Consider the following 19668-nt stretch of genomic DNA (forward strand, 5'->3'; position numbering starts at 1 on the left):
GCGGTGAGGTCCGGTCGGCAGATTAGGGGTTAATAATTGTAGGTAGGTGGAGGCGACGTTGGGTGCGGCAGATTAGGGGTTAATAAATATAATATAGGGGTCGGCGGTGTTAGGGGCAGCAGATTAGGGGTTCATAGGGATAACGTAGGTGGCGGCGGTGTGCGGTCGGCAGATTAGGGGTTAAATTTTTTTAATAGAGTGGCAGCGATATGGGGGGACCTCGGTTTAGGGGTGCATGGGTAGTTTATGGGTGTTAGTGTACTTTAGAGCACAGTAGTTAAGAGCTTTATGAACCGGCGTTAGCCCAGAAAGCTCTTAACTCCTGGCTTTTTTCTGCGGCTGGAGTTTTGTCGGTAGATTTCTAACGCTCACTTCAGCCAAGACTCTAAATACCGGCGTTAGAAAGATCCCATTGAAAAGATAAGATACACAATTGGTGTAGGGGGATCTGCGGTATGGAAAAGTCGCGGCTGCAAAGTGAGCGTTAGACCCTTTCCTGCCTGACTCTAAATACCAGCGGTAGCCCAAAACCAGCGTTAGGAGCCTCTAATGCTGGTTTTGACGGCTAACACCAAACTCTAAATCTAGCCGTATGTATATGCAGCCACCAATCAACAGCGAGAAAATAGCTTCTCTGCTGCTCCAAAGCTTCCCTAGAAAAACATTTCAACAAATGATAACAAGAGAAGGAAGATAATGAAATAATATGTTATTTTGAAAGTTATTTAATTAAAATTTAATTATCTATATGAATCGTGGAAGAAACATTGGTTCATGTCCTTTTAGGTATATACATTTAATAAGTCTTTTTATGTAATAACTTCCTGAGCATGTGCAGAAGCTCACAGGTTATACATATAGGGCATATTTATCAAGGTCTAGCGGACCTGATCCGACAGTGTGGATCAGGTCCGACAGACCTCACTGAATACGGCGAGCAATATGCTCGACCTATTCAGCATTGCACCAGCAGCTCACAAGAGCCGCTGGTGCAACACCGCCCCCTGCAGACTCGCGGACAATAGGACGCCAGCAGGGGGGTGTCAATCAACCCGATCGTACTCGATCGGGTTGTATTGTTGCGAGTTTCTTTGTGACCGCTGCTTCATAACTGCTGTTTCTAGCGAACCTGCAGGCTCGCCAGAAACACGGGGCATCAAGCTCCATTCGAAACTTGATACAACATATGCCCCATAGTCTGTGATTGGATGATATCTGTCACATATACAGGTGACCATAAACAAAAAATTGGTATAAAAATAATTATATACATTTTAATGAAGTGTTAGAATTGCATTGTATTTTTATTAGCTATAGATACTTCTTAATTATGTTATTTATTAAACAGCATTAGCGGTCCTCTAACAATAAGATATTTATATTATAAGGACAGGTATGTTTGGCTGATGCTGTCATGCACATACTAGAGAGAGTGAGACTGCAGCATGAGCGGTCCTCTAACAATAAGATATTTATATTATAAGGACAGGTATGTTTGGCTGATGCTGTCATGCACATACTAGAGAGAGTGAGACTGCAGCATGAGCGGTCCTCTAACAATAAGATATTTATATTATAAGGACAGGTATGTTTGGCTGATGCTGTCATGCACATACTAGAGAGTGAGACTGCAGCATGAGCGGTCCTTTAACAATAAGATATTTATATTATAAGGACAGGTATGTTTGTCTGATGCAGTCATGCACATACTAGAGAGAGTGAGACTGCAGCATGAGCGGTCCTCTAACAATAAGATATTTATATTATAAGGACAGGTATGTTTGGCTGATGCTGTCATGCACATACTAGAGAGAGTGAGACTGCAGCATGAGCGGTCCTCTAACAATAAGATATTTATATTATAAGGACAGGTATGTTTGTCTGATGCTGTCATGCACATACTAGAGAGTGAAACTGCAGCATGAGCGGTCCTCTAACAATAAGATATTTATATTATAAGGACAGGTATGTTTGGCTGATGCTGTCATGCACATACTAGAGAGTGAGACTGCAGCATGAGCGGTCCTTTAACAATAAGATATTTATATTATAAGGACAGGTATGTTTGGCTGATGCTGTCATGCACATACTAGAGAGAGTGAGACTGCAGCATGAGCGGTCCTTTAACAATAAGATATTTATATTATAAGGACAGGTATGTTTGTCTGATGCAGTCATGCACATACTAGAGAGAGTGAGACTGCAGCATGAGCGGTCCTTTAACAATAAGATATTTATATTATAAGGACAGGTATGTTTGTCTGATGCAGTCATGCACATACTAGAGAGAGTGAGACTGCAGCATGAGCGGTCCTTTAACAATAAGATATTTATATTATAAGGACAGGTATGTTTGTCTGATGCAGTCATGCACATACTAGAAAGTGAGACTGCAGCATGAGCGGTCCTTTAACAATAAGATATTTATATTATAAGGACAGGTATGTTTGGCTGATGCTGTCATGCACATACTAGAGAGAGTGAGACTGCAGCATGAGAAAAACATACCTGGACTTAAAAAAATATTACAACCAACGCTGAATGTGCAGTGGAGAGTAGATCAGGAAACTGCGCGAGAAAAGCATGAGGACGGCGCTGCTCAAAGTGAATTTGATAATAAATTGATAAGTATAATTTTTTTTTATAAATGAATATTTAAAGGCACACTGAAAACAATTTTTTTCTTTCACGATTCAGGTAGAGCATGGAATTTTAATAAAATTTAAAATTTAATACTATTATTTTTTTTTCTTTAGTCAGTCTCCTTGGAGCTTGATTTGAAAAAGAAGGAATGTAATTGTAAAGCTTAAAGGGACATGAAAGCCAATTTTTTTCTTTCTTGATTTAGAAAGAGCATGTCATTTTAAACAACTTTCTAATTTACTTCTATTATCTAATTTGCTTCATTCTCTTGATATCACTTGCTGAAAAGCATATCTAGATATGTTCAGTAGCTGCTGATTGGTTGCTGCACCTAGAGGCCTTGTGTGATTGGCTCACACATGTGCATTGCTATTTCTTCAACAAAGGATATCTAAAGAATTGAGCAAATTAGATAATAGAAGTAAATTGGAAAGTTGTTTAAAATTGCATGCCCTATCTGAATCATGAAAGTTTAATTTTAACTAGACTGTCCCTTTAAGAAATGGAACAATTTTTGGCTCAGCATCTTGGATAGCGATTGCTGATTGGTGGCAACATTTAGCCAACAATCATCAAGCACTACCCAGGTACTGACCCAAGGATGGGCTGGCTCATAGGCTTACATTCATTCTTTTTCCAATAAAGATAGTTACCAAGGGGTTAATTTATCAAGCTCGATACGGGGCTTCATGCCCCTGAGGCTCACCGGAAAAGTTATGAAGCAGCTGTCATTTATCGATGTGCAGCGGACATGATATGCTACATCGTATCATTTCCCCTCGCACATTAATACATTGACCCCCAAGAGAACACAGAAAATTTGATAATAGGAGTAAATTAGAAAGTTGATAAAAAAAACATTGATGCTCTATCGGAATCATGAAAGAAATAATTTGGGTTAATTGTCCCTTTACGTTTGAATCTGACTTTGTGCCCCATAAAGTTGATTAAAGTTTATCCCTTGCCTTTATTTATAAATCATGAGAAGACAAATATATACAATCCAAAAAATGTATATATTTGGTATTGGTTGGGCAAAGTTTCCATCTTAAATTCTGTAAATATTATAAATAAAGGCCTTAAATGGATAATAAATAGTAAACACAAACATTTTATTTCAAGATAGAGATTAAAATTTAAACAATTATATAATTTAATAGTAAGTCATTATTTCTTCATTCACATGGAATCTTTATTTGAAAGCAGGAATGAGCATTTTTTAGGTGCAGAACCTGGGTTGCACTTGCTTATTGGTTTGTTAAATGTTGCCACCAATCTCAAAAGCTCGCCAGGGTACTAAAACAAAAAATGGCCAGGCTCTGTCCTGTCCTTAACTTATCAAACTACAATTTCAAATAAAGATAACAAGAGAAAAAAGATAAATTAATAATAAAATAGGAGTAATTTAGAAAGTTGATTAAAAAATAAATGCTCTAGCAGAATCATGAAATAAATTTTCAGAGTTTACTATCCCTTTAAGCTTGACTTACATTCCTGCTTTTTCAAATAAAGATGCCATGACAAGGAAAAATAATATTAATTGAATGTATTTCTTTAGTTTACACATTTTGGCCTGTGTATTATGTACACACAGGCTAACACAAACTAGAGTTAGTTTTTTACTATAAAAGAAAATTGTTTTTGAAAACTTACCGGTGCTTGACACAGGCGGCTGTCCGCTCCACTGCTCCAACTGCGAAGATGGCATCACGAACAGTGTTCCATGCCGCTTGCTTGGCCGAGGAGGAAACACTGGATGAAAATAAAATGTGCCTGACTTTCAGCACAGCAGACACTAGACACAAATTTTCATCAGCTGTAAAAATTGGCCCTCTGTGCCTTGGTGATGTGGCAGCACGCTCTTCAACAGCACTAGAGTCAGACTCAGAGGAACTTGTAAGTGGCCTCCTCCTCTTACAATGTTTTTTGGCACTGGTTTGCTTACCATGCCTCTCCTTGTCCCTGCCTACCCTCTCCCTAGTACTACCAACTTGGTCCCTAAGCCTATGATGAATCCTCCTATGCCTATCCCTACCTCTATCACTATCCCTATTATTATTACTGGTACTCTCCCTAGCTCCACGGTCCCTATCCCTACGTCCACTATCACTACCTCTAGTACTACTCTCCCTAGCTACACTGTCCCTATCTCTACTGTCCCTATCCCCTCCATGAACAATACCAATTTCTGTACAAGACATTCTCTCTCCAACAACCTGCTCTCTTCAAATCACAAAAAAATATAAGAATCAGATATTAGTTACATGGGTGTGGCTATAGTGTGCAGGAGTGATGCAAGCATAATTGTCAACCAGGCTGCCTGATTGGCTGCACAGTGCACACACACTGCACACTGCACACTCTAAATAATTATAAAGATAGTGTTTAAATGACATATTACATTTATTTATTATTAATATATTACAGTAATTTAAAAGTGGAATACAATACATTTCATTTATGAATAATATTTGAAATGATTAAATAATATCTAATCGATTAGAAAAACAAATCGAATGTATCCGAAATAATCTAACCGAATCGTAAACGAAATTAAAAAAACGTCATAAATTACTATTCGGACCGAAATTAAATTCGGACCGAAATTATGTATCGGTCCGAAATTACGTATCGGTCCGAAATTATGAATCGGTCCGAAATTACGAATCGGTCCGAAATTCGAATGACGGTTTCGAATGAATCCGAAAGAACGAATTAACTAAATTACGAACGTTACCGAAACGAATAAGTACGCATACCAAATTAATTCGATCGAGGGCAGGAAGGAAGGGCAGAAATTTGAGGAATCTACTAGCCCCTAGTATATTAAAATCTGTTAAAAGAGAGAAAGTGACATCCCACAAGAGTAATTGGTTGAGCCTAAAAGAGGGCACATATAAGTGTGGTAAACACAATTGTGGAATGTGCAAACGTGAAGAAAGAACCAAGTTTCACCAATAGTGATCAATCCCGAAATTTTCAAATCCAGTGTCATTGCACCTGTGATTTTACATATGTGGTGTATTTATTAACATGTGGGTGTGACCTAATGTATGTGGGTCGCACCAAAAGGAAGATCAGGCGGAGAGTGTCTGAACACCTTAATAACATCAAAAATAAAATGGATAATCACAGTGTCCCCTTGCATTTCAGAGATGTACATGGTGGGGACTCTAGATCTCTGAAAGTACAGGTCATTGACTGGATACCCCCTACAACACAAAATAGATTATTAACTCTCCGTAAACATTAGACATACTGGATACAGAAATTAAATTGTCTGTGTCCAGGTGGTCTAAACGTGGATTTAGATTTAGCTGCCTTCATGTAGTAGATAGTGGAGATAGGGAGAGTAGGTGTATTAGTTCCATTATATATAAAATAATATAATATATTTGAAATAAATCATTTTTATTAAAATATATTTGTGTATGTTGTTATAATATAATTATTCTAAGAAATACATATTAAATAAACAGAGTAAAAAGGAATAAAATGGCTGTCCCCCCTAATATATCAGTTTAGTGAAAATGTTAGCCCAGAGTATAAGTGAAATAGTATAGAGTATAAGTGAAATATCACTATTATTACAATAATTTGTTCACCCTGAGTATAAGTGAAACATTATAGAATCTGGGCATGGTATCTGTCTGTTTTTTCATATAGTTTTTTCATATAATGTTTTTATATAATTATCTGTTGTAAATATATTAAATATTAATTTTATGTTTATTTTAAGAGTCATTTTTAGTAAAGGGTTTTTATTATATTCAATATGTATTTAATAAAGTTATTTTTTTAACAATATGTATTTTTAAGTAATGTTTTAAAGTTTTGCACGGATCAGAGTGTAACACGTTAACAGGCTAGGAGATTGACAGACATTACGGCACCAATGAAATGAGCCTGGTGGCTATATATTAGCCTGCATCGTAAGACAAGGCATACACTTCACCTCTTGAGAACGACTGCATGCTGGCGGTTGAAACACGTTGAGGCTTACTTTGTACTCCCTGAGGACCCGTAGTGCTCCATAGTGACGTCATCGGCATTTGAGTTCCAATATGACTACTGCAATTAGAGCCACGGGTACGGAAGCCTGCAAGGGTTTGAACCATTTTGTCCTGTGACGATAATCCTGAGGGACTCCTACAGTTTTGTTTTAAGGACTAATATCTACCTTATCTGTTTATGGACGATTCATCCGGGTCATTGAAGTTTTGTAACAAACGCCCTATTAAATATTTTACACTGTAAGTGCAATCTAATAGCGTGGTGTGTTTGTTTTATCAATCCACACTTGAGTGTGTTTGCGCTTTGTGTTTTTCTACAGATTTTGGGACAGTAGCTGTCATGTCACTGGATTTAGTACACAGGATGATGTGAGGGGCACAACCTGCACACACTGACTTTATGTCTAGGGGATCACAGCAGGGAGTAAATGCAAAAAAAGAAGCTTGTTCACAGGTGATCAGCCCTTATATCCCCAAACACAAAGTGTCACTGTCTTCTGAATCCTATTCTATAAGCTATTTTATCAATTCAGACAGAAAATAATAATTACAAAACAAATTACAAAACATCCTCCGGAGCCTGCGCATTCCCCTCACATAACCCTGTGTAGTGCACAGCTACAGAGGGGGGCTATAGTCTTATAGACTATTTATATAATAAGGGTTTATACCTTTAAGCAGTAAGTTGCTTCTCTGATCCCAGGGAAATGTCAATATAAAGCCAGAAAAATGCATACATTTGCCCTTTTGCCTGTATTGATCTGAGATAGAGAAAGGAGCCCTTGTCCTGCAAAATACATTTTACATTGGAAAGATAAAAGGGTTAAGGAGCACTTTGTGTGTTTTTTGTACACTCAGGTGACACCTGATTACTAAATACATTAGCAGCAAAATGTGATTTCTACTGTATAATAATTGGCACCTTTATATAACAGAATATAATGCAAAGCTCTCATTTGTATAAGAATACAATGCTTTGGGAGCCCGGGCTTTTTTTTATTGTTTTAAAAGATAGATAATCCCTTTATTACCCATTCCCCAGTTTTGCATAACCAACACAGTTATAATAATATACTTTTAATCTCTGTGATTATCTTGTATCTAAGCCTCTGCAAACTGCTCCTTTATTTCAGTTCTTTTGACAGACTTGCAGTTTAGCCAATCAGTGCCTGCTCCCAGATAACTTCACGTGCACGAGCACCGTGTTATCTATATGAAAAACATGAACTAACACCCTCTAGTGGTGAAAAACTGTTAAAATGTATTCTGAAAAGAGGTGGCCTTCAAGGTCTAAGAAAGTAGCATATGAACCTCCTAGGTTAAAGTGATGGTAAACTCTCCCCTTTTTAAAATCAGATCTGGAATGTAAGCGCTATTTTAGATGGAGTTTAATTCATTAGCTGTAATGAAGATGCAGTATAACATGCTTTTTAATATAGATATGAAATTCAAATTACTTCATGCTCCTCCGCCCACTTCAAAAGTAAAATTTTCTGTGAGCTAACAGATTGAATTGTTGTCCAATCAGCGCTCTCCCCATCTGGCACTTTTGTTGTAGCTAGTTATAACTAAGTTATAGCGCATCTTCATTGCACATGATGAATAAAACGCCATCTAAAATAGCGCTTACATTCCAGATCTGATTTTAAAAAGGGGAGAGTTTACCATCACTTTAAGCTTTCAACTAAGAATACCAAGAGAACAAAGCAAAATTGGTGATAAAAGTAAATTGGAAAATTATTGAAAATGGCATGCCCTATCTGAATCATGAAAGTTTATTTTGGCCTAGACTGTCGCTTTAAATTTGTTCCTAATGATCCACTTTATCTGCTGGAGTGTATTAAAGGAACAGTCAAGTCAAAAAAAAAATTCATGATTTAAATAGAAATGTAATTTTAAACAACTTTCCAATTTACTTTTATCACCAATTTTGCTTTGTTCTCTTCGTATTCTTAGTTGAAAGCTAATTCTAGGAGGTTCATATGCTAATTTCTTAGACATTGAATACTGCCTCTAATCTGAATGCATTTTAACCACTAGAGGGAATTAGTTTATGTGTTTCAGATAACATTGAGCTCATGTACGTGAAGTTATCCTGGAGCCAGCACTGATTGGCTAAAGTGCATGTTTGTCAAAAGAACTGAAATAAGGGGGCAGTCTGCAGAGGCTTAGATACAAGGTAATCACAGAGGTCAAAAGTGTATTTATATAACTGTATATAACTTTATAATTTTTTGCGCCTGATTATTTTTTTTCCTTAATGGTATAATGTGTGTTATTTTGCCCTGCGTGGCGCAATGTTATGTAATTTGGTTTGCCTGTACCTGCTGCTGGATATAAATAAAATTTATAAAAAAAAAAAAACGGTGTTGGTTATGCAAAACTGGGGAATGGGTAATAAAGGGATTATCTTTCTTTTCAAAGAATACAAATTCTAGTGTTGACTGTCCCTTTAAATTGTTTACAAATATTTCCATTACCCTTATATTGGCATTTGAAATTGTTTGTTTTTGGCCTCCAGGCCAAGTTGTGTTAACACAGCCAGTAGAAAAAAATTACACTCCCAGTGGATTATAGAAGAGATAAGGCAATAAAATTTTAATTTTCCTTTCCTCTCTCCAAGTATTGATGATTGTTTTATGGACAGATATAAGATAAAGAACCATTTATATGTACACAATGTGATAAAGTCATGAGCTCTGATTATACCTACAAGCTCAACCCATTTTATTAGGTTGTGGCTTCAAAACACAAAATCAGCTAATTCATATACACAAATAAGCCTTAAAAAAAGCAAATCTCATACATTTATACTCAGCAGTAAAGTAAGTAATTGGAAACACGTTAAGGGAAAAATCATTTTACAGCATACAGTCCCTTTGCTTCAAATGAGGGACATAATTGTGCAGCACTAATGTATGTTCCTCTCACTCCTTATAGCTGATACATTATTACTATAATAATATTATAAGGCTCCCAGCCTAATGCAGATAACTAGCAGGTGAGAAGTGCTCTGTGCTGGTTCACATCACTAATATCCATAACCTGCGACCACCTGTGTCCCACTTTTTGTGTGCAATAAATAAGACCCTATAATATACGTAGAGGTTGAAACGGCTACTGCATTAGGTGTAATAAGGAATAAACTGCACTTATGTAAATGTCATTCAACTGTATAACAATGACACAGACCATGTCTGGTCATAAATCAAATGAAGATTAATGTGGCAGAGCAGCTGAGTATATAGAGACAAACGCACATGCGGTAGGTTTATATGGAAGTCAGTATAGATAAGTTTTTGTAAATCTATTCTGCCAGTGCTCAAACATTATTTATTTATACAGCTATAATCATCGTCCAGTGAAAATTCCCCCATTGGGCTAATACCGGCATCTGAAGGAGTCTTAAAGGGACACTGTACCCAAATTTTTTCTTTTGTGATTCAGATAGAGCATGCAATTTTAAGCAACTTTCTAATTTACTTCTATTATTAATTTTTCTTCATTCTCTTGATATCTTTATTTGAAAAAGAAGGCATCTAAGCTGAGGAGCCAGCAAATTTGTGGTTCAGAACCATGGACAGCAATTGTTTATTGGTGCTGCCCAATCAGCAAGGACAACCCAGGTTGTTCACCAAAATAGGCTGGCATCTAAACTTAAATTCTTGCTTTTCAAATAAACATACCAAGAGAATGAAGAAAATGTGATAATAGGAGTACATTAGAAAGTTGCTTCAAATTGCATGCTCTATCTGAATCACAAAAGAAAAAATTTGTGTACAGTGTCCCTTTAACTAGAGAAACATAGAAACAGTTTGGACAACAGTGTTATCTGAGCAGAAGCTGTTCCCACTTTTAGCCTTTTTAAATCTTATTAAAGTCAGGATTATTGGTCTTCACTTTCTTTATTTGTGATCATGAAAATGAGGATTCAGAAGATGGTGAAATAGTTTTTTGTGTAGATAAGGGCTGAGCACCTGAGAACCAGCTGCTTCCTGCATTTACTTGTCCTCCTGCTGTGATTCCATAGACATAAAGTCAGTGTGTGCAGGTTGTGTCCATCTCTAGATTCTGTGTAATAAATACAGTGCTGGGAATATGAGAGCAGCTGTGTATACAGCGCAAACCTACAGATTAGCCCTGGTTGCTCTCATTATTCACCAAAAGAATCTACCATCCCATTTAAATGCTTCAGTTCTACACATTCGGTTTTCAGCAGAGGAAAAAAATGGTAGCCATACTTGCAGCTTTATGTTCTTTATAGTAGTGGGTAACCTTATTATTGTGTAATGTGACATGTGCCCAGTATGTGATTCCCTAATAAAATGCTGCCGGTTACTGCAGGACGGTGAGTAAAAAACAATTTACATAATTCACAGATTTATTAAATGCTATTTAGCAAGAGAATGTGATTTATTGTCCTGCAGCGCCACCTGGTGGGTATTGTGTATTTCCCTTATAGGACTTAGAAGCCCTGTGACTTAAAGGGACAGTCAACACCAGGATTGTTGTTGTTTAAAGAGATAGATAATCCCTTTATTACCCATTCCCCAGTTTTGCAAAACCAACACTGTTATATTAATACACTTTTTACTTCTGTGACTAACTTGTATCTAAGCATCTTCTGACCGCCCCTAATCACATGACTTTTAGTTATCTATTGACTTGCATTTTAGCCAATTAGTGCAGTGTCTGCCACTAGCCACGGGCGTGATCACAATGCTATCTATATGGCATACATGAGCTTGCTCTCCCCTGCTGTGAAAAGTAAATAAAATAGAGGCAGTCTTCAAGGGCTTAGAAATTATCATATGTGTCTTCCTAGGTTTGCTTTCAACTAGAATACCAAGAGAACAAAGCAAAATTGTTGATAAAAGTAAATTGGAAAGTTGTTTAAAATGACATGCCCTATTTGAAAAATGAAAGTTTTTTTTGGATTTGACTGTCCCTTTAAGGCAATGTAATGGATATTAAATTGCATTTTGTGTTGTTATTTATTAATTGATTAATTTCCAAGGTACTAGAAAATGTTTGTGAGCAAATTAAATTGATGTAACTGTGAAGATTATATAAAAAAAAGGTTTTCACTTACTGGGTCACAGTTCATTGAGATTATATACAGGCAGAATTGTAAAATAAGTTATATTGAAGATGAAATAATAAATACAGGAGCCCAGGTTTTTTTTTTTTTAAATTAAAAACACGAACTCCTCCTGTGTAACCAATAAGAAGAGGACACGTCACAAGCTCCGCCTCTCAGTTTCCTTTCATGTTTGATTTACCACAAAGGTTACTTTAAGAGTTACTCACACATTATTTATATGTTATCTCTCTATAATTGTTTTATGTACCATATATACAGAGAGCTACTTATAATATTTAGTATAAGGGCAGCATTTATTTAGTTGATGTTTAAATATAATACAGGTGACCTGTTAATGCTGCAAAAATGTAACATTACAATCTTCTGCAGAGAAATAAATGCAGATAACATAAAATAAAATGATATCTGCAATAGGTGTAATGGTCTCCTCTTGTTACACTTCAAGCAAATTGTATAAAACAAAGTGTTCTTGGTTCTAATTAATATTTATTTGTCAATTTCAATGAGTGAATGAGGAACAGATCTTTCCTAATTTCAGTATTGCTTATATTTATGTTTTTAGTAGATACTTCTTTTATATTTCATTATATACAATTCCAGCAAGCAGCGCATTGGTGTAATATTATTCTATTGTTTCTATTCCTGATTAGTTGCAGATCTACTTTATTTAGCTTGTACTAAAGCTAGAATGTTGAAATAAATCAATTCATTTTGAATCTACATATAATTTGCAAACACTGTATTCAATAACGTTGCTATATGAAATGAGGCAATCTCATACTTTATCCGTCACTTTGCCGCACAATGTTTAGAGAATATTATAATACAGCTTCTGAAATAAATATTTGAACAAAAACAATGTCCAGTAGGTGGCGCTGCAGGATAGGAAATAGAAGAACAGTACAAGATGTTCTTTATTTGTTTTAGGCTTTCAGTGATTTGATTGACAGCTCTGTTCATTTCTAAAACCTTTATAGTAAAGTACTGATCTATAGTTATACTTCATTTATAAACTCCAGATATTACAAAAGGATTTCTACAAATGTAGAGCAATGAATCCTTGGATTAAAAGTGGAGCTGTGGGCTAAGACTTAATTACTGGGGTATCTTCTTGAGTAGGTGCTAAGAGCTTGATGACTGTTGTTTAACCCCTTAATGACCGGCCATTTTTCAATTTTCTTACCCTTAATGACAATGGCTATTTTTACATTTCTGCAGTGTTTGTGTTTAGCTGTAATTTTCCTCTTACTCATTTACTGTACCCACACATATTATATACCGTTCTTCTCACCATTAAATGGACTTTCTAAAGATACCATTATTTTCATCATATCTTATAATTTACTATAAAAAAATATAAAATATGAGGAAAAAATTGAAAAAAAACACACTTTTTCTAACTTTTACCCCCAAAATCTGTTACACATCTACAACCACCAAAATACACCCATTCTAAATAGTTTCTAAATTTTGTCCCAAGTTTAGAAATACCCAATGTTTACATGTTCTTTGCTTTTTTTGCAAGTTATAGGGCCATAAATACAAGTAGCACTTTGCTATTTCCAAACCACTTTTTTTCAAAATTAGCGCTAGTTACATTGGAACACTAATATCTTTCAGGAATCCCTGAATATCCCTTGACATGTATATATTTTTTTTTAGTAGACATCCCAAAGTATTGATCTAGACCCATTTTGGTATATTTCATGCCACCATTTCACCGCCAAATGCGATCAAATAAAAAAAATTGTTCACTTTTTCACAATTTTTTTCACTAACTTTAGGTTTCTCGCTGAATTTATTTACAAACAACTTGTACAATTATGGCATAAATGGTTGTAAGTACTTCTCTGGGATCCCCTTTGTTCAGAAATAGCAGACCTATATGGATTTGGCGTTGCTTTTTGGTAATTAGAAGGCCGCTAAATGCCGCTGCACACCACACGTATATTATGCCCAGCCGTGAAGGGGTTAATTAGGGAACTTGTAGGGAGCTTTTAGGTTTAATTTTAGCTTTAGTGTAGTGTAGTAGACAACCCAAATTATTGATATAGGCCCATTTTGGTATATTTAATGCCACCATTTCACCGCCAAATACGATCAAATAAAAAAAAAAACTTAAATTTTTCACAATTTTAGGTTTCTCACTGAAATTATTTACAAACAGCTTGTGCAATTATGGCACAAATGGTTGTAAATGCTTCTCTGGGATCCCCTTTGTTCAGAAATAGCAGACATATATGGCTTTGGTGTTGCTTTTTGGTAATAATAAGGCCGTTAAATACTGCTGCGCACCACACTTGTAATATGCCCAGCAGTTAAGGGGTTAATTAGGTAGCTTGTGGGGTTAATTTTTAGCTTTAGTGTAGATATCAGCCTCCCACCTGACACATCCCACCCCCTGATCCCCCCCTGACCCCCCTCAAACAGCTCTCTTCCCTCCCCACCTCACAATTGTCACCGCCATCTTAAGTACTGGCAGAAAGTCTGCCAGTACTGAAATAAAAATATTTTTTTTATTTATTTTTTATTTTTTTGCATAAAGTCTGCAGTGATAGATCCCCCCTTACCCCACAACCTCCCTGATCCCCCCATACATCTTTCTAACCCTCCCCCTCTGTCTATTTGCCGCCATCTTGGGTACTGGCAGCTGTCTGCCAGTACCCAATTTGCCCCCCAAAATAGTTTTTTTTTTAACTTTTTAAATATAAAATATTTTCTGTAGTGTAGCTGGCCCCCCCTAAATAATCTTCAACCCTCCCCCTCCCAGATCCCTTATTAAACAACCGAGATGCCACTGCATCTAGATCGATCGGTTGTTTTTTTCAATGGGCTGTAAATTTGGCGTGCGCGCACACGCGCGCGCACCAGGCCCCCGCCCCCCCTCGCCGCAACCGCCAGACCGGGAGAATATTGTGAGAAGGAGAAATCGGTAAATTGATAACAACTAGATGTAATTGTATGAAACTGAAGCTCCGATCCACCAACACTGTTGATTAAATACATAGCCAATGCAGATGGGGCCACAGAGTGGCCCTTTCTGCATCAGTATGTAAAATGGGGGATTGTAGTGATGCCTCAATATTGAGGCATCACTACAATCCCTTGTAAGCAGCTGGAAGCGATCATGATCGCTTCCAGCACTTAAGACAACAGAGAACGTACCAGGTACGTCACCTGTCATTAAGGGAAGTTTTTTCACTGACGTACCTGGTACGTCCACTGTCATTAAGGGGTTAATAGGGATTCCTGTAGACTATTAGAGTGTAAGAGCTACAGAAACTGCGGTTGAGAAGTCAGTAGAAATGGTCATTTGGTATCAGACCCGGATAGTTTTTTCCCAGGGTGATATCTTTGTTGGGTTTCAAGATCCCTGACCCTCAAAAGGGCAATGCGGTATTTAACCTCCTCTTTGTTATACTTAGTACCCGAAGCTTTTATTATTGAGCTGGTTTGTTAGCAAAGAAAAAAACAAACACAAAATCAATTTGTCCTACGCACTTCTACAAATGTTTCACTCTGATGCTCTATAAAACTGTATATTTTGCTGGAAAGGTGCCGTTCCGTCACTGTTTATAAAAAAGTGTATTATAGGCCGGAACAGATATCATAATGTGGTTTCTGTGGGTGGTTTGTGGCTGATTACACTTATAACATTTAGTTATGTGTAACTGGTGAATTTGGTGTATCTGGTTTGCTGGTAAGGTGCCGTTCCGTCACTTTTCACGAAAAAGCGTTTAACAGGCCGGAACGGGTATTGGAACGTGGTTTCTGTGGATGGTTTGTGGCCGATTACACTTATAACATTTAGTTATGTGTAATTGGTGAATTTGGTGTATCTGGTTTGCTGGTAAGGTGCCGTTCCGTCACTTTTCACGAAAAAGCGTTTAACAGGCCGGAACGAGTATTGGAACGTGGTTTCTGTGGATGGTTTGTGGCTGATTACACTTATAACATTTAGTTATGTGTAATTGGGGAATTTGGTGTATCTGGTTTGCTGGTAAGGTGCCGTTCCATCACTTTTCACGAAAAAGCGTTTAACAGGCCGGAACTGGTATTGGAACGTGGTTTCTGTGGATGGTTTGTGGCTGATTACACTTATTACATTTAGTCACATGTGACTTGTGAATTTGGTGTATTTGGTTTTCTGGGAAGGTGCTGTTCCGGGCTGTTATGTTTGGTTCCGGACACTATTTTGGTAGTTAAAGGGTTAATTAATTATTATATCACAAATATTCTTGTTCCTAAAATTGTTCTCAAGAGTCTCTAATACATCCCATTATATTTTAAATCAATTTCCTTCATAAAAGGCCTGTTCCGTCCTGTTCCGTTCCGGCTTTTACACCGTTCCCTTATCTGATGTCTTTAGGGTGGCGATTTTACAGTAATAAACATTTTCAGGAACTGTCCAGAGCCTTCAAACCACTTGTAATTATTAGTACATTAATCTCAGGTCAGTTCTTTCTTTCATCAGTTTTTATTTACACACTTAGCTGATTTGTTTATTTACTGAAGGATTTATGTTTGTTAACCCTTTTAATGTATTGCATATATGGTATTTGTACCGTTACTATCTCAATATCTTAATTGAACCTCTACAGCCACATTATATATATTTATATTTATATTTATTTATATAATGGTTTTCACAATTTTCACAATTAATGCACAGACATGTTGCATATCTGGATACACTATAAATTTATTGAAAGACTTCCAGTTTTGTAAATAAAGGAACTAACAGTCAAAACAATATTGTTATATACATCTACTTATTTTTTTAACTATTTGAGACACAAATCTCTGTGTGTATATTACATCTGTATAATCATTATATTCTAGCACCCGGCAACTCTTGTGCTATTAGTCCCAGTAAAGTCACCTACAGACACTGATGTATTTGTCTTAAAGTCACTGTGTGTTACTGTGGCAAACCTAGCCACTTCTGGACTATAACGTGAGAAAGGTTGTCTATAGGCTGTATATTGTGCTAAGTAGATGTGACAGACCCTTCTGTCAGCACTGAAAGAGTTAACTGTGTTCAGCTTTAGCCTCAGCTATGGTGCACTGTCATTAATGTTATTGATACACAGTCCATTGTTTAATCAACCTCAGAGAGCAGACCCTAGATGATAAGGAAAGCCAAGTGTGTGTCTGTGTTTAAATTGTTATCAGCTTGAGCAAGGTATTCTATTGTATCATGTAAAAGGGCGTGTTCCCTCCATCTAATGTACAACATTCTTTCAACCCCCCTTCTGGGGGGGGTCAGACCTGCATAAATACTGGGCATATGAGCCTTAATAAAATTCATTCTGTTTAAAACCTGAAAACTGGCTGGGTTGTGAATTGCTGATTCCCTATGCAGGACATTGTTCCCTGGTGTTAACCCTTGGTATCCGGTTGGTACCGTTACAATTGGTGGCAAGCGACGGGATGAACCTTATCGCCCAGAAGAGCAACTACACAAGCCAGTAACCTCAGGAAGAGGGGGATTACTACAATACTGACTAAGATGGAAGGAGTACCAGGGACCGAAGTGAATGGAGATGGATTATTCTAAGCTAAAGAGACAAACGTAAAAGGAACTGCTAGAAGCCAGGGGAAAGATAGGCAGCAGCAAACCCAAGGCTATATTAATTGCTGAGCTGATGGAGGGAGACAGAGCTCGCAGCGCTACGCCTCCAGCAGCCATGGAGGAGACCCTATACCAGAGGGAAATGAGGACCAGGCTGGAATTTTTACCCCAACCTGTACCACGGGATATGCTATCCGTGGTAATGGCAGATGTGCAGGAGTACGTGATGGCACACAGTCCGCGGAATGCATCCTCCCGAGCAGAATCCATTTTGGACGCACTCAGCAAACCAGTAAGACCCAAAATCCCATACCATGCATTTAAAATGTTTTGTGAGGAGAAGGATGAGATTGATGGGTATTTACAGGATTTTGAGAGACTGTGCGAGTTACATGATTTGGAGCAGTCCGTATGGGTGCCGGTGCTAGCAGGCAAGCTAGCCGGTAGGGCAGCGGAAGCGTATCGCGCTGTACCCAGGGAGGACAGCAAGGATTACGCTAAAGTGAAGAGAGCGATCTTGGAAAGATATGCCATTACCTCAGAGGCATACCGGCGCAAGTTTAGAGGCCTGCGCAAGCCAGAAAGAGATTCCCATGCAGAGTGGGCCCACAAGCTGGATCAAGCATCTCAGGGGTGGATACAGGCCAGCCAAGCTACCACCATGGAAGAATTGCGACAACTGATGCTGTTGGAGCAATTCTTTAACGGCTTGTCCCCAGAAGCCCAAGAATGGGTGAGAGATCGAAAACCCCTCACCTTAACCGAAGCAGCCAGATTAGCAGACCAGCATTTTGATGCCAGGAGGCACCATGGACTACAGCCTAACAACGGACGGGCTAATATACAATGCCACACCTGCAAGCAGTGGGGACATATGGCACGTGAGTGCACCCAAAATCGGAGCAGACAAGCTTGGAACCAGGTCAGACAGAACCTGGCCCCAAGGGCGGCTGCTCACCATTACCAAACGGAGCCAGCCGCTCATGAGGTGTTGAGCACCCAAGCCGAGGAACCCCTGGGAATTCTGCATGAGGTGATGTCGGTCCAGGGACTTCGGGATTTGGGAGCTACTTTAACCCTGATAGCTCCCCATTTGGTGCCGGATACAGCACCCACTGGCGGATCCGTGGCAGTACGAGGGGCAGGGGGAGCAGTATACCGATTGCCCACTGCTAGAGTGGAGTACAGACCCCCAGTCACCCCAGCAGCTGCCAGTTACCAACCCCCGGCGCACCGCTATACCACACGGCCTCCGGCCACGAACTACCCTCAGAGAGCCCGGTTCAATTCGCGGGGCTACTCACAACCTATTCGGTGCTTTGGATGTAAGCAACTAGGGCACAAAAGACCAGAGTGTCCCCTAAACGCAGCAAATCAAGCACAGTCCTGGAGAAGACCCGCTGGCGGAATCCCACATAATCCTCAGCCTGTGGCCCGCTACGTAGAGGCGCCAGAATGCTGGGGCAGCCTACATGAAGCAGACCCCGTGCAAGCTGCCCACCGGAATAACCGGCAACGGGTTAAAGTGAATGGGAAGGAGGTCAGTTGTCTACGGGATACTGGTGCTACCATGACCTTGCTTCAAGAGAACTTGGTGCCTGAGAAACAGCACACTGGAGACACTGTGGCTGTGAGGGTAGCAGGGGGCACTGTGTTCCGCCTACCTGTTGCCAGGGTACATTTGGATTGGGGAGTGGGCGCTAGACTTGTGAATGTGGGGGTCAAGAAGGACTTACCTGCTGATGTTCTCCTTGGAAATGACTTGGCCCCCCTTGTTTCTGCCTATGCTCCCATGGATCCCGCTGATGTTAACCCTGTGACTACCCAAGCCCAGTCCCTCCGGGAAGAGACGCTTCCATGTTTGGGGTGGGGGCAGTACTGAGCCAAGTTGGAGCAGATGGCGGAGAACACCCCGTAGCTTACTTGAGCCGAAAGTTGTTGCCCCGGACATCCCCAAGCCGATCCGTTGGGATCAGACTGTGTATGCCGGCTTGGTTCTGGGGGAGCATTGTGGCAAACCTAGCCACTTCTGGACTATAACGTGAGAAAGGTTGTCTATAGGCTGTATATTGTGCTATGTAGATGTGACAGACCCTTCTGTCAGCACTGAAAGAGTTAACTGTGTTCAGCTTTAGCCTCAGCTATGGTGCACTGTCATTAATGTTATTGATACACAGTCCATTGTTTAATCAACCTCAGAGAGCAGACCCTAGATGATAAGGAAAGCCAAGTGTGTGTCTGTGTTTAAATTGTTATCAGCTTGAGCAAGGTATTCTATTGTATCATGTAAAAGGGCGTGTTCCCTCCATCTAATGTACAACATTCTTTCAACC

The sequence above is a fragment of the Bombina bombina genome, chromosome 4 (genome assembly GCF_027579735.1).
Source record: "Bombina bombina isolate aBomBom1 chromosome 4, aBomBom1.pri, whole genome shotgun sequence".
NCBI lineage: Eukaryota > Metazoa > Chordata > Amphibia > Anura > Bombinatoridae > Bombina > Bombina bombina.